At 47.0% G+C, this 27,216-nt stretch overlaps 1 protein-coding gene and 1 long non-coding RNA gene across 3 annotated transcripts in view; one reads left to right on the forward strand and one right to left on the reverse strand.

Moving 5' to 3' along the window:
* FRMD4A (FERM domain containing 4A) overlaps nt 1-27,216 on the forward strand; it is a 611,772-nt gene that overhangs the window by 197,957 nt on the left and 386,599 nt on the right. The window lies entirely within an intron of this gene.
* Nucleotides 4,924-9,929, reverse strand: LOC121014795 (uncharacterized). Its single transcript, XR_005783426.1, has 2 exons — nt 8,250-9,929; nt 4,924-5,926 (listed from the first exon to the last, which is right to left on the reverse strand). It is a non-coding gene; the product is annotated as an uncharacterized LOC121014795 (long non-coding RNA).

Genomic DNA, 27,216 nt, shown 5'->3' on the forward strand with positions numbered 1-27,216 from the left:
GGGTGTTCGTTCGGGAGGCGAAGATATCATCCGGCTGAGGGCTGGGATCAGAGCATGATAAGGGACAGGCAGGAATACAATTCAGAGTGGCTCAGTGGCCTGTCTCCTGGGACATGGGGGGAAAGTGGACCCATGGTCTGGCCCGTGCTTGGAAAGAAAGGATGCAGATAGTTCTGTCCACACACGTGCATGGTACCCTTGTGCCCAGGCGCCTAGAAGAGAATACACACCTTCCCGTGAGTTCCTCACTGAGATGCCCGTCGTAACCCTGCAAGAATGGAGGTGCAAGCTGCTTTAAATTACCCCGCATTTTATATTCCTGGAACAGCTGTCACCTGCCTTGCCCCGGGGACCTCATTACCTAAAGAGGGATATGCAGATTTCACGCTTCCTCCGAACCTTGGGTAGTGCTGGGCTTTCTGAAAAGCCGGAAGCTATACCCTCCACCAAACTGTCAGCCCAAAATATGTCCCTTAGAAGGGCCGTGGGACAGGGGACAAAGTTCTGTCCTTCATAATTAAGGCGTGATTAATAACTTAATCAGAACAGAGAGCGGCCCACGCGATGTCGCCTCCCCTCATTTGTTGGGCGACGAACCCCCATTAATCACAGGACGTGCCGAATGTAAAAGAGACAGGTTGATTTGAAACCTAGCGTTGGGGTAACCTCACCACCGCTCCCTGATCTGCTTCAGAAGCGCTGCCGATATATCACAACAAGCATCACTGTCACTGGCCCAGCCTCTTCCTGATGAGCATTTTGGGCAAGGGAATGCAAAATCTGCGTGTCAGGGAAGCGTGCTCCACCCCACCTCCTCCCCCTGTGGGTCCTGAAAACTGCTTCACAGCAAATGCACCAGTGAGGAAGTTCCCCCGGGGTGCAGTCCCACCCAAGGGACCCGGAGCCCTGCCCTCGCTGACAACTGTCCCCCGCAGAGTGCAGGTGCTACCATTGCAGGATCAAGTCTTGTTGCAAAAGATCTTCCCTTCCTCTCTGAAAGATGGTCCTGCAGAGAAGCCTGTAACCCTGGCGTCAGCGGGGGTGAGAATGAGCCCTCCTCTGTCACGTCTGTCACAGCCCTCATGGCCTTGCCCTGGCTGCTGGCAGTCAGCACCTGTGTCCCTGAGCCCTCTCACGGCCACCTCCCTGAGCAGCACGCCCAACTGGAAACCAAGACCTCCTGCAACGAAAGACCACTCAGTCGCCTGGGGTACTTAGTTCCTTGCTACAGAAACACATCCGCAAGAAGGAAGTTTGGTAAAAGCGAGGTCACTCAGGAGGTTGGAGAATTTCCAGAGAACCCAGCCAGAGGATCGCTGGGTTTCAGGGTTACGGGAAAGAAGCCCCAAATCCCACCACCAGACGAGTCCCTTGAGGGGACTGCTGCCTTCGCACCAAGCCCGGATCCTGCAGCTTGCACCCCAGAGATGCTAACCCTGGGTACCACACATCCTCCCTAGGTTTCCCCAGGGCCACACGCTCTGCCACTGTGGTGCCGCTAGGGATGCCTCTTGGTGCCCAGGACTCCTTGACCCCAGCGCCTGACTCCAGGTCGGAGGTCTCTGCACATGCCCAGGTCTGGGGTCCACACCCAACAACAGGAGGCTGGGAAGGCCAGTGAGTGCCATGGATTTTCAGCTTTTGTAGTGGGAAATTACCTCTCGCCCACCAAGACTCATCCGGTGGGCATGCCCCAAACAGGAAGGAGGTTAGTTGTTGGGCTTTTTCTCTTTCATGCTTCTGTGGGGTGAAATGAGGCTTAAATATATCAACACCGGGGTGGCTTATAACATTATCCACAACAGGCAGTTAACGTTGTCAGATTCTGACAATGGGCCCATTGTCCAACCCTCCAGCCGCCTCCCCAAAGTCTTAGCTTGTAAACATCTGCAGTCCTTCCTCCTGCCTCCCTGCTAACAGGCGCTGGTGGCCTCCAACGCTCTGGGCGTTCCGAGGAAGAAGGACCTAGGAGTTTTGATTCTATTTGACTCACGGTGCAAATTCTTTTGGTTACTTTTCTCTTTGCAGTCTCTCTACTTTTTTGGTTTGCTGCCCCAAAAAGGGCCTTCTCTCTCTCAAGATCACCACCTATAGCATCACATAGACTATATCGAGGGCCAATAATTTCTTGGATGTGTGTTAAAATTCATGTTCCTGGGTCCTAGATCCAGAGATTGTGGTGTAGCAGGTGCTCAAAGTTTAAGTGCTTAGAGAATTCGCTAGCTCTCCTTATGCTGTCATCTCACAAGGAACTGCACTCACCATTAACTTCTTGAGTATTTGGGGCATCTGTCCTCACCCCAGATTTTAGACAGATCACACATCCGCAGCCAAGGAAACGCATCGCAGCTGTCCTAGACTTCCGAGTTACCCTCATGTGCTCCCGTGAGTCACAAGGATGTTGGGGATGAGTCAAGGTCTCCACAGCATCCATAGGTGTTGACACGATTCTCAGATAGCCGCTACCTCCTCAAACTCTCCTGTGTTTCCTTCCATCCTCCCCTTCTCCAGGATGACCAGCCTGTCTTGCTTTCCGTTAACTTCAGCCTTTACTTGGCAATGCTGGCTTCTTGACGGGATCTCCTTTCTCTGGCCCCACTGGGTAGAAGGGAGGTGCTCATTGCCTGATGCCCTGAGAACGTAGAGCTCAACCAAGTAGGCTGCTTAAATTCTAAGTTAGAGTCTCAGACACCCAGAGTCACTGCAGCCCCCATGGCACGAGAAGAAGTTCCCATCACCTTCAGAAAATGGGACTTCTGCTTCCTCAGGTGTGGGGGCAGTGGCCCCCACGATAAGGAAGCCAGCAGACTGTCACTGGGACAATGTCATAAAAAGATTCATCTTCATAGCTAGGGCTACCTCCTTTGAGTGTAAGCGTCTTTCATTCATTCATTCAGCCAATATGGCTTGCGGGCCTTCTGTGTGCAAGGCCCTGTTCAGGCCCTGCCTTATAATGGACTCACGACTTCTCTTGGGGCGCCGGAAAGGAGCCCACGTGAGTTCTAGGCCTTGTAAGAAGCAGATGCCAAGACCGGGTTACATAGCAAGGATTTTTTTTTTTTAACGTTTATTTATTTTTGAGACAGAGAGAGACAGAGCATGAACGGGGAAGGGTCAGAGAGAGGGAGACACAGAATCCGAAGCAGGCTCCAGGCTCTGAGCTGTCAGCACAGAGCCCGACGCGGGGCTCGAACTCACGGACCGCGAGATCATGACCTGAGCCGAAGTCGGCCGCTTAACCGACTGAGCCACCCAGGCGCCCCAGCAAGGATTTTATTAGGAGAATTACCCGCGTGAAAGCAGATAGGGAGAAACTGCGAGAGACTGAGAGAGCCCTTCTCCAAAGGCAAAGTAAGTCTGACCTTGAGTGAAGTGGAGGGCACGCGGTGGTCTGAATGTTTGTGTCCCCCCTCCCCCTGTTCAAAATTCATATGCTAAAATTCTCCCTGTGTAAGGATAGTAGAAGGTGGAGCCTTTGGGAGGTAATTGAGTCAAGAGGGTAGAGAGCCCTCATGTGTGGGATTAGTACCTTATAAATGAGGCTCCTGAGTGACCCCCAGCCCCGTCCACCATGTGGACTACAAGGAGAAGTCCGTGACCCAGAAGAGGCTCCTCACCCGGCCACGCTGGCATCCTGATCTCAGGCTTTCAGCCCCCAAAACTGTGAGACGAAAATGTCTGCCGTCAGTTTGGGTGGAAGCATCCTGAATGTTTTGCAGACATGCAGTGCCTAAGCCACGGTGAGCACTGGCGCCCAGACTGGCCGTAAGACAGTACAGCGTCACCCAGCAACGGGTCCCTGTTAGTGTCTGCCCTGCACTCGGTCACTGGCGGGGAACAGCCTACACGGGGTGAGGCCTCAGCGCACGTGCAGCAAGGGACTTCGACGGCCCAGCAGACGGCCCCCCCATCATCTGTGCTCTTGGCTGTAGGGGGTCTGCCGGTCTCACTCTCCTGATGGCCCCAGGGCCATGCTTTTAACCAAAACCAGAATGAGGAAGGGAGCCCGAGGAAACTTTGGCATGAAGTCGGATCTAATGTGAGAGCAATTGCATCCACGTTCCTGAGGTGGCTTAGGTCGGCTTGGCCAATAGCCACTACCTACCTTCTAAAGACCAGGAATAATTTACGGCAGGTGGCTATACATCGTGCCAGACGCTGGTCTGAGTTCACCCTCATATTTACGGGGGAAGGGCGAGCTGGACAAATGCTTTTAGGAGATGGCCTTTGTTTACTGCTTGTTTACAAGGCTGCAGTAAATGGGGCTTTTGCACGGTGAGGAAGCTGGGTTCGAGGACCCCCAGGCTTCCTTCTGTCTCAGGATCCCGCCATCTGAGGCTCCCTTTTACCCATCTGCCACTGGGGCTTCTCACAGCATCACAGCGGTGTGGATCCCGTTATCGGGGTAATTCTCAACATGCGCTTTCAGCGGAGATGGAACACACAGGGGGTGTAACTCCTGATGAAGTGTGTTCAGCCCGCCGGTTCCAGTGGGTCCAATTTGATCTTCACAGAGAAACGGACATGCAAAAACCACCCACGATGTGCATCCTTACCTTGAACCTGAGGCGAAAAGCAAGCTGCCGCGGCAGTGTTTGGGTCTTCCTAATGGATGCCACACACGTTTCTGGCGTGAAACATGTCCCTGCTTTCCTGTGTCGGCTCTGCTTCCTAATAGGACAGAGCGATGAGGCAGGGCATGAAATTTTCATAACCAACCCCTGCATTTACATGCACGAAAGCGGTGCTCGCCTGGGGAGACAAACAGCCAAGTCTCCGAGATCTAAAGTGATTCTGAATACTGGTGCCGTTTTCCTGGTGCTTTGAAATCGATAAGTGCGGATAACATTCACAAAATAATTTCTTCAGTCTTTCATTCGAAGATATTTATTGAGTGTCTGTTGTGGGCAAGGTATTTCCTGGTTTTTTTTAAGAGACTATGGTATAGCCAGAGATGCCGATAGACAGTGGGCTGGGGTTCGGGGGAATTTTATATTGATTTCTGTGGGTGTGGTAGAGGAGAGAACAGTCATAGAAGCAACACCTTAGTCTGTGGTAGGAGGACTGGAAGGTTCATGACAGTACATCTAACTAGGTAAAATAGTAATTATTTGTGATTTTTCCTACGTAGTTTGTGACTTTACGAGGGCTGCGAGGTAAGCTACAAACAGACCAATCAAAAACGGGTTGGGACCTTTGCATATTCAGCGATCAAGGCGCAGCCAGCTACGCCCAGGCCTGCGTGTGCCGTTCGGCACAGCGGCCACTGGCACGCGTGGCTGAGGTACATTGCAAAGTGCTTCATCTGAACTAAGGGGCTTTAAGTGAAAACTGCACCCTGGATTTCCCGACGGAGCTGCTCTAGACTATAAGCCTCCCGGAGACAGGTTCTCCTACTGTAGCCCCAGAACCCAGCACGACTCCTGGGACATACAAGGTGGTCTAAGATGTTTGCCGGGTGGGTGAGTGCATGAGTCAAGTACACGTCAAGACTGTCACAGGCAGGTAGGTAGGTGATTATTTATCATCTCACTCTGCACCTACTCATTCTCCTTCCGTAGTTCCTTCGTGCCTTCTGACCAGTGCTCTCAGAGGTCTTCCTAAGGCATCAGTGTGCAGATGACATCACGGGTCCTGTGCTAATCACGGCAGCTTCCAGGGGGCGCTGGTAAGCCCAGACGGCGGCCAGTGGATCTGTGGCATTCAGAGACTCTCTGAAGGGGGCTTGACTCTGTATACTCAGATTTCCCTCCCCGCTTTCTTACCTCTTATATTTCTCAAAAATTTTAGTCGACGCAAAGAAGTATGTGGTTATCCTTTCTTCCAGCTGATAGTTCTATGACCGTTGTTCCCGCTTGGAAACATTCCTCTGGCCGCTCCCTCGTCGTCCGTGGTCGTTCCTTCTGCTTTTTGTGGGTCTGTTTCCCTAAATAACAGGTTATAAATAGATAAGGACTAAGGAAACAAAAATGGGCTGTTTAGAATTGCATCTAAAAATAAGAATAAACCAGTTCCAAGCGAGGGCTTGAGGAGTCCCCCTGTAGACACAGTCTTTGGAGCACGGATTTAGGCTACTTCTGTTGGTTCTTATCACTAGTCCCCGGCTGTGTTTGAGGTGTGTGTGTTTCCAGAGAAGTGAGCTCTGAAAAGTGAGGTTAAGGAGTATCTAGGATAATGCCATATGTGGAAAGTTATAAGCAACTGGGGCAAGGTCAAGATAGTACTTGGCCGGGGAACTCAGATTTACCCAACCACACCTCCAAATGAGCATCTCTAGGAAAAGATATGCACAGAGAGCCAAGGACAAAGAAGGAATATGTCACTGCCAGTGGAGCTGTGCTCTCCTGTCCCACTGCAGAGCTCTAGTAAGCTGAGTCACCTGCCTCAGAGGACTCTTGTACTCAAGCCAGGCTGCTGTGAGTGGTGTCGGACGGAAGCCAGTCCGGAAAATGCTCTCAAAATCTGACCTCCATCTCGGAGAGCGGGACCCGGCTTGTGGCAGCCCAGAGCTCACGCACAGAGAGAAGAGCCGAAGCAAAGAAAGAGGGAGAAAGGGGAACAAATCTCCCCAAGGCTGAGGGGAGCTGAATATTTGTTAGGACACACAGTAGGCAATGGGCAGGGGTTAACTTTCAGAGAAGCCACGGGGACAAGACAACATGTCCCAAAGACGCCATACCCAAGCATGCTATACCTTTGAAGGCACCACCTGCTGAGACTGTAGCTCAGTCCACACTCTGGAGTCTGGCTAACCCATAGTAGCCCTCAGCATCCTTGGAGATAGGATGAGTTGGGGGCTATGTGGGGTACAGAAGAACAGACCTTCTTGACCCCAGAGGTCAAGAACGTCTGACTCCCAGACTATTCAGCTAAGAAAGAAGGGTGATTTCTTCAATTATAGAAACCTGCTGAAAAAGAAGAAAAACTAGCGTGTGTGTGTGTGTGTGTGTGTGTGTGTGTGTGTGTATATAAAATTTCTAATGAGGGCTTTACTAATTAGTCTTTGATTTGGATCATTTGCGGGAAAGGCAACAAATGATTTCTGAAAATGGGTTTCTTATGTATAGTTGTATTTTTTTTAAAAAGGCACATACTTTTATAGGGACATTTTATTCAATAATGATGGCAAATGGGATGAAAATCAATGCACCTCCCTCACGGCACCCTTTGAGCTGGTTTTCCCTGAACGTATTGCCGAACATAAGTGTCATTAAAAGGGATAAATACAAATCTATACGGATATGGGAGCTCCTCTCGCCCTCCGCCTCCCCTCCACCACGACAGGCCATCCATGGCCGCCCTCTTGGTGTGTATTTCACAGTTAGCACGCACTTACACAGAGCCACTATTTAATAACCCCTTTGTATGTCTCCCTAGTTATAATAATTACACCCATTGAATGAAGGTGGAGATAGAAGGTGCAAAATAGGATGTCCTTTTGGATTTGGAAAGAAATAAAGTTTAATCATTTCCTTCCTGTAAGCCTAACCCAAAGTATAGCGATGGTGCAGTCCCAGGAGAGTCACAGTTATCTCTTCAAGGCCATCTCATTCTTTTGACGTTGACTGAGAAGAAACGCAGACATGGCCACAACTAGACCACGGCAAAGGTTCTTAACGTCTCTGTCTTCCACCCTTTTCCCTGCACTAATCCATCACAAACACCTGACAGATTAATTCTGCTAAAATGCCACATTAATCATGTTATTCCTGTTCGCCGATCTTCCTAGCTCCTAATTACTTAGATAATTAAATTCAAGAACAGATTTGGCTTGCCCCAAGCCCTCCCCCACAAGGCCCACATCCTCCTATCCGGCCTTGGTCTCAGGCACCTCCATGGCTGTCCCCTTCCTGCTGACAAAACCCGTCTGCTTAGTGTTTCTCAGATAATTCATGAGCTTTCCCACACAGAGCATTTGCTCACGCCGGTCCCCAGGCCACAAACCTCTTACATCATTCTCTTTGCCTTTTCAGATCCTAAACTTCCTTCCTGCCTTCAGTAATCATTGAACACCTACAGTGTGTCAGGGGCTTCGTGGCAGCCCCGGTCTCAGCTCTGCCTGCCTGCAGGACGTCCTCCTTCCCCAGAGCACAGAGCGATTCATTTTTAGTCGTCACCCTGTCAATTAGCTGTAGAACCCTGAGACAATCTCTTCTGCCACTACTATAAACTGTCTGTGTCCATTTAGGCTGCTGTAACAGAACACAAGCACCTGGGCAGCTTATAAACAACAGAAAGTTACTCCTCACAGTCCTGGAGGCTGGGAGTCCAAGATCAAAGTGCAGACAGATTTGGTATCTGGTGAGGACCCTCTTCCTGGCTCATACACAGCCGTCTTTCTGCTGTGTCCCCAAGTGGCTACAGCGTGGGCAGGGGAGCTCTCAGGGGTCTCTTTTACAAGGTCACTCATCTCATTCGTGAGGGCTCCACCTTTATGACTTAATCACCTCCAGAGGCCCACCTCCACGTGCCATCACTGTAAGGTTAGGATCTAATGTGTGAATTTTGGGGGGGGAAGCAAATATTCACTCTACAACATATACCTTATGTTTTTTTTTTATTGTGTTTACCTCTCTCTCAATGAGATTTCCAGTTTCTCAGTGCAAGGATCATGCCTTATTCTTTTTGGTACCTGATGTAATGGCTTTGCCTGTGGTAGATACCTACCATGCTCAGTAAAGCTGTCATCTACGGATGACCTAATTAATTAATAGATCGATTTTATTAGTGATCTCTATACTCTGATATTTCCTATAGTAGACCCAAACATAGCCTTTCAAGCTTAGGGATCCATTCAGGGAAGGGGCAGCCATGCTTTGTAGGTAACCCTTGTCTTGGAGGAAAGGCTATGTAAACCAGAGCAGTCCCTGAGCTGGACATCGGACACGTGTGCATTTCCTAACTGTCCCGTGGCAACAACAAAATCACGAGCCAGATCACGGCGTGGTATATCCTATCATCATTCTCAATGGATCCACGCCTCAGGGAACCCCACAGCCTAGAGGCCTGTGATCTTGTTAAAACAGAAGTAAATAAGAGTTAAAATATTGCTTCTGCACCTGGAGGATATTACGCTCCGTGAAATAACGCAGTCACCAAAAGACAAATACTGTATGATTTCTCGTACCTGAGGTTTCCAGAATAGTCAAACTCACAGAGACAGAAAGTAGAATGGTGGCCGCCAGGGAGGCCGTGGGACAGAGAAATGGGGAGTTGGTGTTTAACGTGTATGGAGTTTCAGGTTTGCAAGATAAAAATAGTTCTAGGGATTGGTTGCACAACCATGTGAATGTACTTAACACTACTGAACTGTATATTTAAAAATAGGATGGCAAATGTTATGGTATGTGTATTTTACCACAATTTTTTTTTTAATTAACCATCAAACAGAAAAAGTAACTGCTTATGAGAATTCTAAGATGTATGTTTGGCAGATTAAAATCATTGCAACAATGGCAAAAATTTTTTTTTTCCTATGTATTGATTTTGAGAATAACAGAGATTCATAGGTGGTTTTCAAAATAAGTGAGAAATCTGCTTCGGTGTAGTTCAGGTAACTGATGAGCCCTTCCTTGGAAGGTCTTCCAACCTTGCCTTAAAAAAAAAAAAATAGATGCACATTTCAGTTGTCCAGAATGTATATTTCTGTTTCTCTTCTTGAATAATAAAAAAGAGGGGAACCTTACAGATCACTTTATGGTTTCTAAAATCTCTCACATTTGCTGTTCTCAGAGATAAGAATGCCACTGACATCTTCACCACCTCGTTTCCGTGTTTGATCATGAGCGAAGGACATTTTTCTCTTCCTTTCAAGTAAATTATTTCCATTCTTTTTATAAAGCCATTTCTTCTTATTTGGCCTTTTAAGCTAGATCGAAAAATCTTAGCAGCCTTCTCATAAAATCCTGCTTATACATTTGAAAGCAATGTTTGTGCATAGTTGTTTTTATTTTTTTTTACCACATCTACTTTCTTTTTAATGTTTGTTTATTTTGAGACAGAGTGGGGGGGGCGGGGGGAGGGGCAGAGAGAGAGGAGAGAGAGAGAATCCCAACCAGGCTCCATGCTGACAGCCCCACCACATCTACCTTTGATGAGACTTTCAGTCGCTCATGGATTGAACATTTAAGCCTCGAAGAGAGGCCATTTGTAAGAATTCACAATAGTGAAGGGGCACGCGGGTGGCTCCGTCGTTGAGCATCCAGCTCTCGATTTCAGCTCGGGTCGTGATCTCGCGGTTTGTGGGTTCAAACCTTGGCTTGGACTCTATGCCGTCAGTGTGGAGCCTGCCTGAGATTCTCTCTCTCCCTCCCTCTCTTTCTGCTCCTCCCCTGCTCAAGCTGTCTCTCTCTCTCTCCTTCTCAAAATGAGTGAATAAACACTAAAACCTTAAAGAGAAAGAATTAAAAACGGTGAAGACCTTTCTGTACCTACGTGAGCAGTTTGCACCACTTGTCGAGGAATCTTGCTACAAGTTTTTCTGGCAGCTCAGACACAAGAGGAAACACACTCGGTTATGTGTTCTGTTTTCCAGCAACAGAACGTGTTCAATTTTAAGTGAACTTGAAAACAGTAACGGGACACCTCCTGGTTTTACTTTCTCTAGAAGAGACGCGTATAATTCCATTTGCCTTTCCTTATAAATACTAATTTCCCATCCTTTTGTTAAGTCCTTCTCCTCATTTCCAGATCTTCCACTTTGTTTGCAACTTCCATAGCACAGTGAGCCAAACTAGACATTATGCCCTTATGCCCTGCTAACGAGTTGACTGGATGAAAGAATCAATGAATGAATCCTTCCCGGCCTGTGCAGGGTGTAATATCTCACCCATTGTTATGGCCTCCAAGGTGTTTTCTGAGATGCTTTTACTGAGCTAGCATTTGCTCAGCCCATATTTCCTATTCAATTCAGAAAGGACATGAATACCTACTAGTCTGGAGGCTGTGAAGCTTGAAGCATCTTGCACTTGGTAGAAATATAAATTGGTGCCACCACTATAGAAACGGTATGGAATTCCTTCAAAAAATAAACATAGAACTACCTACCATTTGACCCAGCAATCCCACTTCTGGGTACGCATCCGAAAAAAGATGAATTCACTTTCTCACGAAGTTATCTGCACCCCCCATGTTCATTGCATTAATCACAGTAGCCAAGATGCAGAAACAACCTAGTGTCCACTGAGGGGCGAATGGATAAAGAAGTCGTGGTGTAGACACACGACGGACTACTATTCAGCAGTGACAAAAAGGAGAGCCTGCCATTTGTAACAACATGAACAGAACTTCAGGGAGTTATGCCAAGTGAAATAAGCCAGAGAAAGGCAAATCCTGTATGATTTCCCTCTTAAGTAGATTCTAAAAATGTCAAATTCATAGCAACAGAGTAGAATGGTGGTTCCCAGAGGCTTGGGGTGGGGTAAGGGGATGTTGCAGGGAACAAATTTCCAGTTATAAGATGACTAAGTTCTGGGGATCCCATGTATAGCATGGTGACTATGGTTAACAATATGTATTATATACTTGATGTTTGCAATGAGAGTAGGGCATCCATGTTGTTACCGTAACTACAAAACAGGAACTACGTGATGTAAAGGGTAGGCTATATATGTGTGTGTGTGTGTGTGTGTGTGTGTGTGTGTGTGTGTGTATTTAGTGGCAAACATTTGCAGTACATAAGTGTATCAAATCATCCCACTGTACATCTTAACTTACATGATGTTATATGTCAGCTATATCTCAATAGAGCTGCAAAAAAATTGTTTTAAAAGAAGACCCAAGGTGGGGCACCTGGGTGGCTTGGTCAGTTAAGCGTCTGACTCTCGATTTCAGCTCAGGTCATGATGTTGCAGTTTGTGAGATCGAGCCCCACATCAGGCTCTGCACTGGCAGCACAGAGCCTGCTTGGGATTCTCTCTCTGCCCCTCCCCTGCTTGCATGCATGAGCGCTCTCTCTCTCTCTCTCTCTCTCTCTCTCAAAAATAAACGTTTTAAAAAAGGAGGCCCAAGGAAAAGAGGTAACTGTAAAAACGCTCTTAAGAACACTCTTAGCTCTTAGTATGCCCCATTTCTCACGGGCCAGGCTCAGTGGGGGGTAAGTGGGACATTCAAGCTGAGACTGTGAAGATGAGAGGGAGTGAGCCATGTGAAGATCCGGAACGATGGGAGGAACACCACACAGGGAGGGCGCCAGAAGTTACGGGGAAGGGCTTGGTATCACCGAGGTCAGGTCCGTTAAACCCTAAGAATGCTTGGTCGTCCTCCCTCGAGATGTAATCTAAGGACACCTTTCTCAGCCCTGCTCCTACAGCATATGCAACTTGGAGAATTTTTAAAGATCGCTGTTCTGATAGGATGCTGTGAGATGATTTTGTTTTACCGCTCACAGGAGAGAAGCAGACAGGGAGAGCCAGAGTAGTAAGCTGAACCACATGGGGTGGCCAGCTTCGTGGGTCAGCAGAGGTTGGCTAAAGGCAGTTTCAAATGCTCCAACCTCATCATTCTCAGTATTGAGACCGGCCCGTGGCCCAAGAGTGGTCAGAGAAAGTCTCTCGGCTTTATATCTCCTTTCACTCTTCTGCACATGCCAGATTGGGGTACCTGCACAGACTTGGGCCCTGGGCCGGGAGAAGAAGGAAAGGAAGAAGGAAGAAAGGAAGGATGGGAGGAAGGAAGGAAGGAAAATAAATAGCTGTTTACCTGTTAACCATTCCAATGAAAATCCTGGCCCAAAGAGTGGTCAGACATGGTAAGCCTCCCCCCTCCCCACCCCTGCCCAGAGGTGCTGCCTTAATTTATCAATTGTGTACTAACTGGAACCTGACATTGGAAAGACACTAATTATAGCAGTTAGGTTGGCATTCAGCTGCCTATAATAGAAAAGTAAGGTCTGCCAGGGTTACTAATAGCGGCTTAAACGGGACAGATCTTTATTTCTCTTTCGTGAAACATCCATCTGCAGGTGGGCAATCCAGGACTGGCTCGCAGGCTCCATGGTCAGCAGGGACCCAGGCCTCTTGTATTTCGCTGTCCCATCATCCTCACCGCATCACCTCATGACCCAAAAAGCGTCCTTGAGATTGAAGCATCCCCTCTGTATTCCCAACTGCTGTAAGGGAGAAGAGGGAGAAGGCTGTCGGAGAAGACTGTCCTTGGCATCCCACTAGGTGGCAAAGCATAGTCACAGAACATACCTGCATGAGAATGCCTTTACCTGCCTTTACTTTTGGATGGGCTCCTTTGCTGGTCTGACTAAAATGCACCTTTGTCAGAAAGGCAGAAAGCATGTTGGGGTCAACACTGCATTTTCCAACCCTTCTGGGGTGGAGCCCGCTGTTGGCCAAATCACCTGCATAAAGGAGAAGCAGATGTTATAAACGCAGATATACAAGACACCCGAAGAGAACAAAGAGTAAATCCTAGCATGCCCCACACCCTAACTTCTTTTAAAAAGCTCTTGATTTTCTCGAGGCTGGGTTTGGAATTTTAGAAAATAAGGCTTCAGGAAAATAAGGACAAGTTGCCCCACGTGAAACCTCCGTGCACATAATCATTGTACCGGCTATAATTGGGAGCTAATTTCATATTTCCCGCATATCATATTGGAAAATTGAGCTGTCAGATCTATTTAAGGGCTACATGCCGAATGGGAACACCCAAGCCCCGCTCTCTCCAAGAATACAATTCTGCAAAACCTTTTCTGTCTCTTTCTAAGACTTAACAATATTGTACTAGAAGCCAAATCCAATTGAGTAAGCTTTTGAAGTTCAGGTATCTGGTGTGTATTAAATTTAGAAAACTTACAGAAGACAGTGTAGCTGAGGGAAATCTTCTCTGAGGCATCCTTTTCCATGTAAAGTCTCTTAATTTCCAAGGTTTTTAAAGCTGTGGATTGTAATACAGTAGGCTGATGTCTTAAGCATTGTGTGAGGTTCAACTGGGTCTTGATAATCCTTGATCAGGGTGCCCTGACATACCCATGGAATCAAAAGCTTGGTTAATAAGAAATGAGCAGGGAATGATTCAGCCTTTCTCTCGAGAGAGATTAAACAACATGCTGTGAATGTTTATTACTGAAGCCTAGTGCAGGACCTTCGGTCTGTCACTCATCAAAGAATCTTCCACCTGGTGGACTGCCCCACCTGTGTTCTTTCCCCATTGCTTTTTCTGAGCTCTTTTGCATTTTTCCCCCCAAATATGCTTAACTGGGAGGAAACCTGCATCTTCTTTTCCCTAAAAACGTGTGAGTGCATGGATTGGTCCATCCAGTAAAAGCAGCTTGATTTTCTCACTCATTCTAGAAATAGTTGAGAGACGATGGTCATCCAGTATCTGGTGGGAGATACGCTTTAAATAAGATAAAATGACCTTGATGAAGAAGGGAAGAGGAAGAGAATATACTTCTGTGATTTGCTCTGTGAATAGTTTGTGGGCATTATTCTCAGGGAGAGTGTGCTATGCTGTGTTTGCCTTAGAGGTCAGGCTTAAGTCTTGTAAGTAGAAATTCTCAAGCAAGGGGATTGCAGCCATGCTGAGCAGGTGCAGATATGAATAGGACATCAAGTGGGAAAAATGCCTCCCTGGTGTCCCCTGAACCCCTTCACCGGAAGTCCTTTCCCCTTCAATCCCTGGTCACTATTTCCTGTCTTAACCTGTCTCAAAATGATCTGCTGAGACCAATTCACACCTCACTTGGAATCAAGTGTAAATGGATTTCATTGGAGTTTCAGTCACCGGTAAGGATCTGAGGAAGGATCTTTTGAGTAGCTGATTGCATAGGCCTTTATTTTTACCTTCTCATAAGACTAACTGTGTGGCAAGTGACTTTGAAGAAAAAACCTGGGAAGCGTTTCAGCAAGATTAATGATTGCAGGCCCATTCCCCTGATTTCATTGCGCCCAAGAAGGATCAAGGTGGGAAGTTCTGGGCGAGCCTATAGCCTGCCAGAGATCTCGCGTGGCCAACAGGATTATAAAATCACCAGTGAGAAGCAATCTAGCTTCACCAAGCTGTCACCTAGCCCAGAGGTTTTCGAACATTTTGGCTTTTAAGTGGAATATTTTTTAACAGTAACGTTACAGGGATTCTTACTATGTGAAACATTGAGCAGATCTGGCAGAGCGGTGTTTACATTTTTTAAATGTATATTTATTTTTGAGAGAGAGCGAGAAAGAGAGAGAGGGCATGAGTGGGGGAGGGGAAGAGAGACCAATATGTAAAATCTGAAGCAGCCTCCAGGCTGTAAGTTGTCAGCACAGAGCCTGCCGCTGGGCTCGAACTCAAAAACCCTAAGATCGTGAACTGAGCCGAAGTCGGAAGCTTAACCGACTAAGCCACCCCAGCAACCCTAGCAGAGCTGTTTTAGTAGAAACCTGGGTGGATATCAGGGGGGTGGGGGAGGGAGAAGGAAAGTCAGAAGCTCTTGCAGGAACCCATAGAATTTGGGGTCAAGAGTCTAAACCCCACTGCCCTGTCCAGATCACATAACGAAGATCCAGAAACTTGGGCTCTGAGATGCTTAAAGACTTGCCCAAAGTTACACGGCCCACAGGGTATCTAGGTGGCTCAGCCGGTCCAACATCCAACTCTTAATTTCGGCTCAAGTCATGGTCCCAGGGTCAGGGGACTGAGACCTGTGTGGGGGCGCCATGCTGATTATGGAGCCTGCTTAAGATTTTCCCTGTCCCTCTGCCCCTTCCCCGCTATCACATGCACATTTCATTTCTCTCTCTCTCTCTCTCTCTCTCTCTCTCTCTCTCTCAAATTAAAAAAAATTAATTAAAAAATAAAAGTTATATAGCCCAGAGTTAAAAAACCAGATCCAACACCCCACACTTGTACTTCAGAGTTCTATAATAATGTACAAATGACTGATTCTCCCTTAGAAATTTATTTTTTTCTGATTTTTAGAAAGTCTGTAAAGTGTAGGATCAATCAAAGAAAAAAAATATGCTCTATTTCCAGCAAAAAAAAAAAATCTTCAATAATTTCAATTTCAAAATCTTAGAGAGATTTAGATTTTTCTCATGTTGATTCAAAACTGTGGCAGATCATGAGACCCAGTATTTGAAATCAAACATCCCAGATCTTAGGTGGTCACCGCATATAGAAAAAGTGAGTTATCTCATTTATTCTGATTGTTAGGGAGGCAAGATATATGGTAGGGCAGTCTTCTTAAAATATCTCCCCATCTCAGGTTCCCCAAACCCAGACCCAGCCTGTCCTTGCAGATAATGACAGAACAATCCGGAAATACGTGCAGCAGGGAATTTTGGTCAGCATTTCTCCCCAAGTGTCCAGCATTTCTCACAAGCTCTGGCCACACCTGAAGGTTTCTAATGAATTCTCGGAAGCTCCAATACGGATGTTACTTCAAACAAAAAAGTGATGGCAAATGAAGTGTTTCCCTTGCCACATGCATTAAGTGGTTTTAAATTCATGAGTACAGAGGAAAGGCTGAGCTGACTGTAAAACCAGGACCCAAGGCTGGCACCTGTGGGGTGATAACCTGAGAGTCTGCGTAAATGGCAGCGATGGGGAATTGAAGGGAGAGCCAGACAATGGATGGAGGAGAAGCCGGGTTGCCTTGGCTCAAATCAGGCTCTGTCACTTAAAAGTTACATACTTTCTCTGACCTTTACCATGCCCTATCTACAAAAGAGGGCTAATAAAAAGTATACCAATCTTTTGAAGATTTTTGAAGTACATACATCTACATCACCTAAAGCAGGACCTGACGCATCGTGTAATATTAGCTATTTTGATCATAATTGTTATGCAACTTTCTGATTTTTACCCTCTTTTGCCTCTGACGTCTCTACTGGCCCTGCCCTGTAAATTTAGACTATACAGACTGTTTTACTGGATGCCATTTGGAAGACCAAGGGAAAGCTGAACCATCGATATGGGTTTGGGGCTTAAGCCAAAAGTCAGGTCACGACTCTGACATGAATGGAGCATGACACTTCATAGAGCTAGAGCGAGGTACCCCCTGAAACGCAGATCTAAGTAAGAAAGGGCAGAGAACTTCCCAAGGAGGAAAAAAATGGCTTCCATTTACCAGATAGAGTGTGCTGGATACTGGATACTTAACTCTGCTGAGTACAATGCATCTGTTCTTTCATGTGATGCTTCAACAATGCAGGTTTTCAGATGAAGAAAGCAAGGTTTAGAGATGTTACACAACTAGTCCGAGGTCACACAGCTGGTAGGAGGCAGAGTTCAACTCCAGGGCTCGTATTCATGCCCACTGTGCCCTACTGCCCAGCAGAAGACAAGCCACACCGGGGGCCAGAACATGCACAGAAGTCTTAGATGTTTTGTACATTGAACAAAAGTGTTCAGATGGATATGAGAGATGCAAATAGGGTGTGGGGCTGGATCAGGGAGATCAAATTCAGAAGCTTCAGATTCTTGAAGACCAAATTCAGAAATTTTTACTTTATTAGTCAAGCGAAGGGAGCCATGGAGATCTTTTGGACATTGGAGAGAGTGATATGATTTGCATTTTTAAGAACATTACTAGTGGCAGCTTTGGGCGATAGATTTATTGGAGCAGAGATAGAAGTCAGGAGCCAAAGGTAACCAATTTAAAGACTATCCATTGTGGGTTTCCTGCACTAGGAAAATGGGAATAGGAAAGAAATGTTATATACGTAATGAAATATCTAAAATATAATATATCCATAGCTCTTTTAATCAAGGGCACTGACTTTGAGATTGTATAGTTCCAAGTTGGAATCTCCGTTCTGTTGTGTATTAATTGGTTAGCCTTGGACATTAACCTTCTTCCTTTGTAAAGCAGAGATAATGATTGCCTTAGCTAGTTCGAGCTGCTGTAACAAAATACCATAGACTGAGTGGCTTATAAACAACAGAGGTTTCTGCCAGTTCTGGAGCCTGGAGGTCTAAGATCAGAATGTCAGCACGGTTGGGTTCTAGTGAGAAGCCCCCTCCATGATACAGACTACCAACTTCTCGTTCATCCTTTCATGGCAGAGAGAGGGCGTGTGAGCTCTCTGGGATCCTTTGATAACATCACAAATCCCACTCATAAGGATTCTACCCTTGTGATCTAATTACTTCCCAAAGGTCCCACCTCCTAGTACCATCTACTTGGGGGTTAGGATTTCAAATACATGAATTTGGGGGGAATACAAACATTCAATTCATTGCAGTGGTATTATCTTAAAGGATATTATAAAAATGAGGACTAATTATAGAGATGAATCACAAAGAGATGAATCACAAAGGAATTATAATAGAGTTGCCTAGCCCATAGTTAGTGCTCAATAAATAGTAGCTGCTTCATTGTGTTTATAATAATTAATGTTCCTTACTGCCTTAGTCCTTCCTGTCAACCAGAGAACAGAAGACTGCAGAGAATCAGAATGGAGGAGTTTTTGAAATTTCATTAGGCTCTCTTTTAAACAATTAAGATTTTTCCAAAGTTGCATTCCTAACATTTCTTCTAACCCATGAAGAATCTGTGATAGGCACCACGGTGTGTTGCTAATGACCTCCACTGGATGAGTGGTAAATTGTGTGTTGCTGTTATGTTTCTGTTTTACTACCTATTTGGCTCAGACCAGTGTGTCCCCCCTGGGTCCCCAATCCCTGGACAGCAGAATCCAGACCTGCCTCTTTTCATGGGCAGAGTGAGTCCCACACAAAATGAGTTGCTTAAAACTTATTCTCTTTAAGTGAATTATCTTTTGTTACTTTGGAGGGAAATGTCTAATATTTAAGAGCTTATTTGAAAAGTTGGGTTAAAAAGTAATTTTTCCCAGAGTGCCCAGAAGATTTCTAAGTCAACTCCCTACATACATCTAGTGGGATTTGGAGATCACAGAGTCCCTCTACGTAATTGCTGCTAGGGAAAGAACTAATTAAGGATTGGCACTATTTTTTCCCCAAGAACAGGATGGTGTGGGTTATTTTTACAGCGACTCTCAATTGGACACAGATGATCCAAATTCACGGCAGTGCTAGAGTGTTCTAGTTTGTCATTTTTACTCCCCAAATCTTCCTGTTCTCTTGGTTTTATTGATCCATGGAGAACTGGTGCTCTGACCATTGCATTCGTGTACTTTGATCTTGCCCTGTGATGGGACCACCAACCTCTGGAAGAGGTCCGGTGTCATTAAGCTCTAGAAAAGTTGGTTATTGTTTGGAAAGCAGGTTAGCTATGCTTAATTATGTGCCACACCATGTATGGGCTAACACCTACACGTGTGGTCTTCGTTTCATTCCTTCGTGTTAAATAAGGATTTGATCCACCAGGTGGGATAGGAACGATGATGTGGAGAAATGGATCCAGTGAACAACACTGGCCCGTAGACTGCAAAGTACTAACATTGAGATTATGTTTACAAGTGCGTATGTAAGATAACTCAACCTGAGTGCCTCCTGCAATACATTTAGGCTCTTTAGACATCGCTCTGTTAATAGCTTATGTCCCCACGGACAGTGTAAGCATTCCATTTCAATTGACCGTTGTAATTACAATACAAATATCATCAAATCAGTGAATGGCCCCATGCCAAATGATCTCGCCATTTTTTTCAGTGGGGCAAATCCCTTTAAGTGTGAAGTGGTGGCTGCCAGGAAGCACTCAGTTACAGGTGGAATCTTTAAAATGTGAACCAGTTCCTAGGGAGACAAGATTTTCTCTGGAGGACGCCTGGGGAACGGATGTCATGAGTTGCATGGTCAGCGATCACCTAAGTGAACACATAAATCTGGAAGTTTCATTTTGGTCTCATTTAATTCTTAAACCCATTGGGTTCTTTTTCTTAGTTTCTGAGCCAAACAGCCTTACTCTCTTGTCAACTAATAGTTTAAAACTATTAGTTTTAAATAGTTAAATAGTTTAAATAGTTAAAACTCACCCTTCAGGGGAGTTTTAGTTTAACTATTTAAACTAATAGTTTAAATAGTTAAAACTCACCCTTCAGGGGAACCTGAGTGGCTCCGTTGGTTAAGCATCGGCTCTTGGTTTCAGCTCAGGTCATGATCTCACAGTTCGTGGGTTTGAGCCCTGCTCCGGGCTCTGTGCTGACAGTGACAATGTGTAGCCTGCTTGAGATTCTCTCTCTCTCTCTCTCTCTCTCTCTCTCTCTCTGCCCCTCCCCTGCTCATTCTCTCTCTCTCTCTCTCTGTCTCAAAATAAACATTTTTTAATAAAAAAATAAAACTCGCCCTTGTACAAGACAATAAATGACTCAGTGTCATTATCCCATTAGTGTTCACACACATACATGCACGCACATGCACGTGCAAGCACACGTATACAACCATGCACACCCACGTGCACATATACACACACACACACACTCCAATGGCAGTATCCACTGCAGTTCTTTAGTATTTCTTTCCACGGACCAGCACAGGTGTTACTCCCTGAACCTGAGCAACCCGCTTCTCCTGCATGTACACAGACACTGGGCAGGGCTGAAGGCTCCCACATAGAGAGCAACCAGGTAGATTCAGGAAGCGGTGGCATTTTTCCAGGATGGCCAGATGGGGCCATGCAGCGCTCACTACGTCAGCCCCGTGCCTGCCTCTCTCCTGCCGTCTTGTGTGTGGAGTGATGGAGGAAGAAGCGCCGGCTGAGTCTGGGTTTGGGGCGTTGGAGGTTACCCTGGCCTGCTCTCGATTCACGAGATCACAGCCTCCATGTTCCCAGTGAGGGAAGGCTGGCCAAAGACAGAGTCGAAGATGGGGGGAAGCTGCACATGATGACATTTCCATTCTCATTACATCTCCTTCACTTCTGTGATCGTCCCCCCAGGGGGCCTCGTTCACATAGTTTCAATGCCTCATTTGCCCACTGGAGCTTCTACACAGACATCCAAAACCCCTTTTCCTACACCCAGCACCTAACATCTGCACGGGGTGGGCAGCGCCACATGCCCTGCATTTGGGGTCAACCAAAGGAACAGATTGATTCTGTCCGAGCCAGACTGTCCTGATCAGAAGCCCTGTGTTGTCATGGCTTGCTGACTTCAACCCGCCCTTTCCAGAAGCCTCCGCTGGACCGTTCATTTATGTGTTCTCCTTTGGTGGGTTGACTTCATTACCTCAGCCGTGGCCACTTGGCAAGAGCCTTCACCTTCGTACTCCAGTACGCATTAAAATCTGCACTAGAAGGCCCCCCATAAAGCCGTTTCCTTTCCAGCCTTGGTTTCTTTCCCTTGTAAATTCACTAGGTGGCAGTGAGCAGGAGGGAAAAGAGGACAGCTCTTGAAAGGCATTCAGAGGCAAGTGCAGTTGAACATTCCAGGATATCGAACAGCGAACTAATCCCTCCTCGATCTGTGGGCTCAGATGCGCCTTCCTAATAACTAACGGCAGCCTAAGGAAACACCTTGTTTTCACTAAAAGATGAAATGCAAGATTTATTGTCACACCTCCTCCGAACGCTCTGCCGATCACTTCTATCCTGGTTGTATTCGTCATATTGTCGAAACCAGAGACATTTTATTATTGCCTATAAACATATTTCCTTTGCAGAAAATAGTGGTTACAACCAGGTCCTACTCATTCAGAGCCAACTTTGTGTGTGTGTGTGTGTGTGTGTGTGTGTGTGTGTGTGTGTAAGTGTGAGTGGGTGCATGAGTGGATCCATCTCATGACGACTTCAAAGAGTAACTGTCATTGTTCTTTGATCAATTTCTCTCTATAAATGTCATCTCCCTTTCTCAATCAAGAAGGACCCTCCTTCCACCCTTTGAAACCCAGGGTCACTTTTCTAAGCAGGTAAAGCCTGGGGTCTACACAGCCTCTGCTTTGGGAAGACTCTAAAACTTCAAACTTATGAAAGGACACTAAAATCTGAGTGCCTATGCTGTCAATTAGTTTATTTATATGCTGCCTGGCTTTTAACCTAAATGCACTTTGTTCAGAGGGGAGGAAAACAGTTGTAGTAGTCAAGTGGAAAAGGTAAATCAAGTTCTGTAAACTGCTGAGTCTTGCCTGCAGCTGAGAGTTCACCTCGCGGGGATCAGGAGTGCAGATGCTGTCACATCGTCACGTTGCCCGCCCCCCTTCCCCACTTCTCCCCGTCCATGGCGTGTCCCGGGCCCCGGCCCCAGGACCTTAATGGAAGTGGTGCCAGGAGCTCTGTTTGCAGCAAACACTCTTGGACACAGCGACAACGTGTCTGTCATGTTGCGCTTCTAACGCTGATCTCATACCCCAGCTCTCAGGGCTGGGAGTCTCCTGACTTCTGGCTTCCTCTCCAAACAGGGGTCTCTGCCATTCCCTAGACCTGAGCCCCCATCCTGGTAACCGGTTGACACCCTCTGGTCCCACCTTGCTCTTGCCAGATACCCTCCACGGTAAAGTGCTACCACCGTTGTAGCCCAGCTGGTCCCAGGACCCCATTGTCTGATAACAGACTCCCTCCCCCATGCCAGCTGCACACCTCCGATTGCTCAATATCGTTCGTGGACCCCAGTAGCGTCCTCCACTGAGCTGTTGAGGAACCACACGATTCCACATTGAACTAGGAACAGTGAGGGTCATCATTAAAAACTCCAGCTTTGCTGAGGTTTGCACTCAACGACTCATACTGTGAGCTAGGCTCCGAGCTGGGTGCAAGAGAGACAGTGGACGTAAGCCACGGTCCCTGTCATCAGAGAGCTAGAGCCGGCCTGCCGAGTCTGTTCCCATCCTGCCCACGTTTGCAGGAAGATGCTTTCCTGGGCCTCAGTCCCTCCCAGTCCCGTTGGAGAAAACTGGACTGTGATGGGCTGTGCCTGAGGTCATCAAACTGTCCGGTGTCACCTGCAGGTAAAACTCTCTCAGCAGCTGTCCACGGGCAGGTTGGAGCCATCTTGATTCAACGCGATCAAGAATCACAGTGCTGAATATTCAGCTAGCCTCTGTCTTCCTGGGTCTGCACAGACTGCTGCCCCAACAGCAAATACAACACGGAGCACACATGAGGGACCTGGGTGTCTTGGGGTGTGAAACTGTGGGCCAAGTTCTGCCTGATTAGCTTGCTGTAAGACAGATGAATGTGTCAGGAGTTTAAAATCACCCTGCCTTAGCTTTTAATTGTGGTGGCGAGCAGAAGACAGGCTCTCCCCGGCTAGAAAATGAAATCGTCTGAGGCTGAGTTTACTGGTGCAGGGGACAGCTGTCCCTCCTAGAAGAGCTGTGCTCCCGATCCTGTGTTAATTATCTTGTAAGTGAGTGTGAATAACAATGGCGATTCCAGATGGGGACTTAAAGACACGCATTGAATATCTTAGCGATATAGTAGCTGGAAAGCAAATGAGTAGAGGCCAAGTTCCTCTTCAGCTACTGAGAGAGTTTGATCTGAAACTGAGACATGACACTTTGATGACCTCATTGGAATGAGGTAGACATAGAAAAATCTCCCAATAGGGGAACTACGGCTGGAAAAATCAGCTCAGGAAAAGATGCTCTTCAGAAAAAAAAAAAAAAATCTTAACATGCACAGTGCGATGTTTTCATGCAGCTGTTTTCTCTAAAATCAAGTTATGGTAGCATTTTTTTTGAACGCTGTATGCAAGATACCTTTTCTAGTGGATCCTATGTGTATACATACATACACATCAGCTGATTGGGTTTTTTTTTAATTTTTTTAATATTTATTTTTGAGAGAGAGACAGACAGACCAAATGTGAGCAGAGGAGAGGCAGAGAGAGAGAGGGAGACACAGAATCTGAAGCAGCCCCCAGGCTCTGAGCTGTCAGCACAGAGCCCGACCCGGGACTCGAACTCATGAACCAGAAGACCATGACCTGAGCCAAAGTCGGATGCTTAACCAACTGAGCCCCTCAGGAGCCCCTGACTGCTTTTGAATGCATTTTTAAAAGATGAAATTACTTAAGAAATTAAGGATGTAAGGATATCCTTTTAAGAAGACTTTTAGGAGTCTAAACTTCTTCCCTCATGTTCTGGAAGTCTCATGCCTCGAAATTCTGATACATTTGGTGTCATTTCATGTTTTGCTGATCTATGGGGTCAGAACCCAAGGGTGGTGATTTCCTTGTTACTTAATTTGGGTACTTCTCTTTAGTAAAACCGGGAACTCAAGGATTTGAAACAATGACAAAATGATTTATTGCAAAGGTACTGAACCCACGCTATAAAGAAGCACTTGGCATAGTTCATAAAGTTACAAATACAGAAAAAACAAAAAACCCAATACCCAAGCCTAACTGAAGTATGATTCCAGCATTAACTAATAAACTACTTTCTGGGCAGGTGGTGAAGACTTTAGCACAGAGTGGCTGGGTTGGCGCATCCTGGTTTGGGCCCTGACCCCCTCTCCTTGGCCTGATTCTACATTTCCTGCCCAGGTCTTGCTCCGGTCCTCGCAAAGTAGCCCCTTGCTGATGCCAGTTATCGTGCTGATGGCGGCGTCCTCAGGCTCTCTCTCTGCAAGTCTGCAGTGCCCAGCACAAAATTCCCTAATTAGGCTCCTGATAGTCTCACCACTTCCTTTGCTGTTTCCACTTCCTGTCATATCTGTGCAGCACAGAGTACCCGAGGTATGAATTTTGTGCGCTCTGTGAACGTAGCGCATTTTCTCTCCTGGGTGACGGTGGGCCCTCAGGCCTCAGGGACTTCAGACAGGAGCGAGAATACCTCCTCGATGGCGTGCCCCCTGGAAGAGCTGTCTGTTACTACTCGAGAGGCTTCTCCTTTATAGCTGTTTCTGGGCCCCTGCTGTAAACACGCCCCCAGCAGCCATCTGTGCCCGCAGCCGAGTTTTACTATTTATGCTAGCTGTTTGGGTTATACAATCACAGTTCTGCCATCCATTCTAGAACCATTTCGACTGTTCCCCCCTCGCCTAGAGAATGGCAGCCCTCCTCTGTCAGGACAGAGCAAGATTTATTCCAGTTCCATGAAAAACCCGTGCAATTTATACCAAGCAATCAGGAGCTTGTTGGCTCATGAGGTTTAATCCTGGGCTCCTAAAGAGGAGGGATGGAACAAAACAAGGTCTGGAAATTACCTGAACATCTGCGCCGTCCGTGAGCTCCGGCCCCGTGGAGCTGGGCCAGTCCCCTCCCAGAAATCCAAACTGTGGGCGATGGCACCTCTCAAGAGGCCAAGTAGATATTTTCCCACAAGTGAAAAATTTCCAGTAAAACTATCGCCTGGTTTTTCTTTGTTTTGTTTTTTACTTTTTAAAGCTGCAGAGGATAAACTCTTTTCAACCCATCATAAAAAAAAGTGTTGTGAGGCCAAGACCCTAATGAGATAATCACCACAAAAGCTGCTGCCGAAATGAACATGTTTGGAAACTTATGGAAAACATAAAATGGGGCTGGCCCTGTTCCCAGCTTACCGGCTGGAAGGTTGGGGGGAGAGGGTCTTTGTTTTCTCTGTAAGAGGTGACAGTTCAGCGTTGGAGCAGCCACGCTTTCTGGGAACTGGGCTGATACGTGTGCTCATGGGGCTGTCCGGCCCGTCCGATGGGGAGAAGAGCGAGTAACAGGTGGGGAGTCGGCCCGAGGCAGTCACACCGCTCACTCTTCTCTCCCCGTGGACACAGAGCCTCCAGAGAGCCATTGCCAAGGGCCTGTGGGAAAAATAGGTAGAGTTGGGAACAACCTTTGTGACAGTAAAACCAGCTGGGGAAGTAAATGGACTTCAAATGCTGGGGACTTTCCAAGAAAGAGGCTTTGAAGTTGCTGGTCGAGAGCCACCGGCTCCCTCATAAATGAGCTTTATCTTAGAGGCTTTTCCCAACACCTCCCAGCTTCACCCCTGCCCTCCCTTTTCTCCCTTTCCAGACAAGCTAGCAGGAGACTCATCATCAGAGCCCGCCCCCCCCCCTCACTCCTGGACCCACGTCCCCTGCTTTCCCGCATCCCCGCTGTGCGAACCGACACTGTGACCCACCCTCCCTCTGCCTCCATTTCCTCGTGTACAAAACTGAGTTCCCGGTTGGGCTTCCCAGAAGCAGACCCTGAACCAAGGATCCTAGTGAAAGTGATTAATTAAGGAAGGGCTCCCAGGAAAAGCTAGCAAGGAGTAGGTAAGCAGGATGGGTAGGCGTAGAAGACGATTGAGGGTTAGACTTCACGTGGAGTCCCCACTTCAGCCTGATCCTCCGGGGAGCCTGGAGTGTAAATTGCATCTCTGAGCTCACCCTCTCTTGAGGAAAGGGATCCAGGCCTGTGTGCCCTGGCAGCATTCGGATCACTGCAATGGTGGCAGGGTGGACTTAAATTTCTGTGCACCTCTGGCTCTCTCTCTTTGGCAAAACAACTCTGGCAGCCCGAGGGCAACCTTCTGAAGCAGACAGCAGGTGCCAGCTGTTAGCAGCAAAGCCCACAGAGGCTGGGTGTGGGCACCAGCAGAGGGGTCTGCTACGCTGGGGACGATAGTACCTATTTCATAGGGTTGATGTGAGGATTGAGTGAGTGGATGCCTATAAAGCGCCGACCTGGAACTTTCCACGTAGCAAATGCTCGGTAACTGTTTCCTTTTTGGCCAATGAGCATCATGTCTGTTATTCCTCGGCTTCCCACCCAGCATGTTGGGAACGGGGTCACTCCTCTCTGTGGTTTTACACGTGCTGGTTTCAGTGGCAGCTTTCACAGTGACTAGCTCACATGCTCATAGGACCACTCCTCAGTGGGGCAATACCAGTGGGTAGATGAGTCAAAGCCTGGACAATGGGGAATCTCTTGATGACAGAATGAGCAACCAAAAGGACCACAGGAGCTGGAGCAGTGGGTGAGCCCAAGAGAGAAAAGCTAACCACCCGGGTGTGTACGAAACTGGGGAAAAGGCACAGAAGACTTAGCCAAAAATACACTCCCCTTGAGCCAACACATAGCTCAAACTATCAAGAACATGATACAGACTTTAGCTCCCCTCCTGGAACTATAATTTTTTGAACTCTATAAGCAGCAGTGCTGTCTGAGTCCAAGCTCACTCAGCCATCTCTGGAGTCATGAGCGGTTCCTGTCACTGCCCTCCAGGAGAGGCATGGACAATCTGGAATGTGTACTTAGATCAGACGGCATTGGAGGGACCAGCAGTGGTTCACCAGGCAGGAAAAGTCTAGGCAGGAAAACATTTTCAAATATTCAGAAAACTGTCGTATGAAAGAAGACGTAAAGCTAAGAAGAGAAGGGCTAATGAGAGGAAATTACGTGGACATTCTTTGTGAACTTTCCTTCCGTCACTGTGTTCCAAAGACCACCTGAACTCCTGGAG

This window comes from Herpailurus yagouaroundi, unplaced genomic scaffold (assembly GCF_014898765.1).
Source record: "Herpailurus yagouaroundi ecotype Mexico unplaced genomic scaffold, PumYag 203, whole genome shotgun sequence".
In the NCBI taxonomy this organism is placed as follows: Eukaryota; Metazoa; Chordata; class Mammalia; order Carnivora; family Felidae; genus Herpailurus; species Herpailurus yagouaroundi.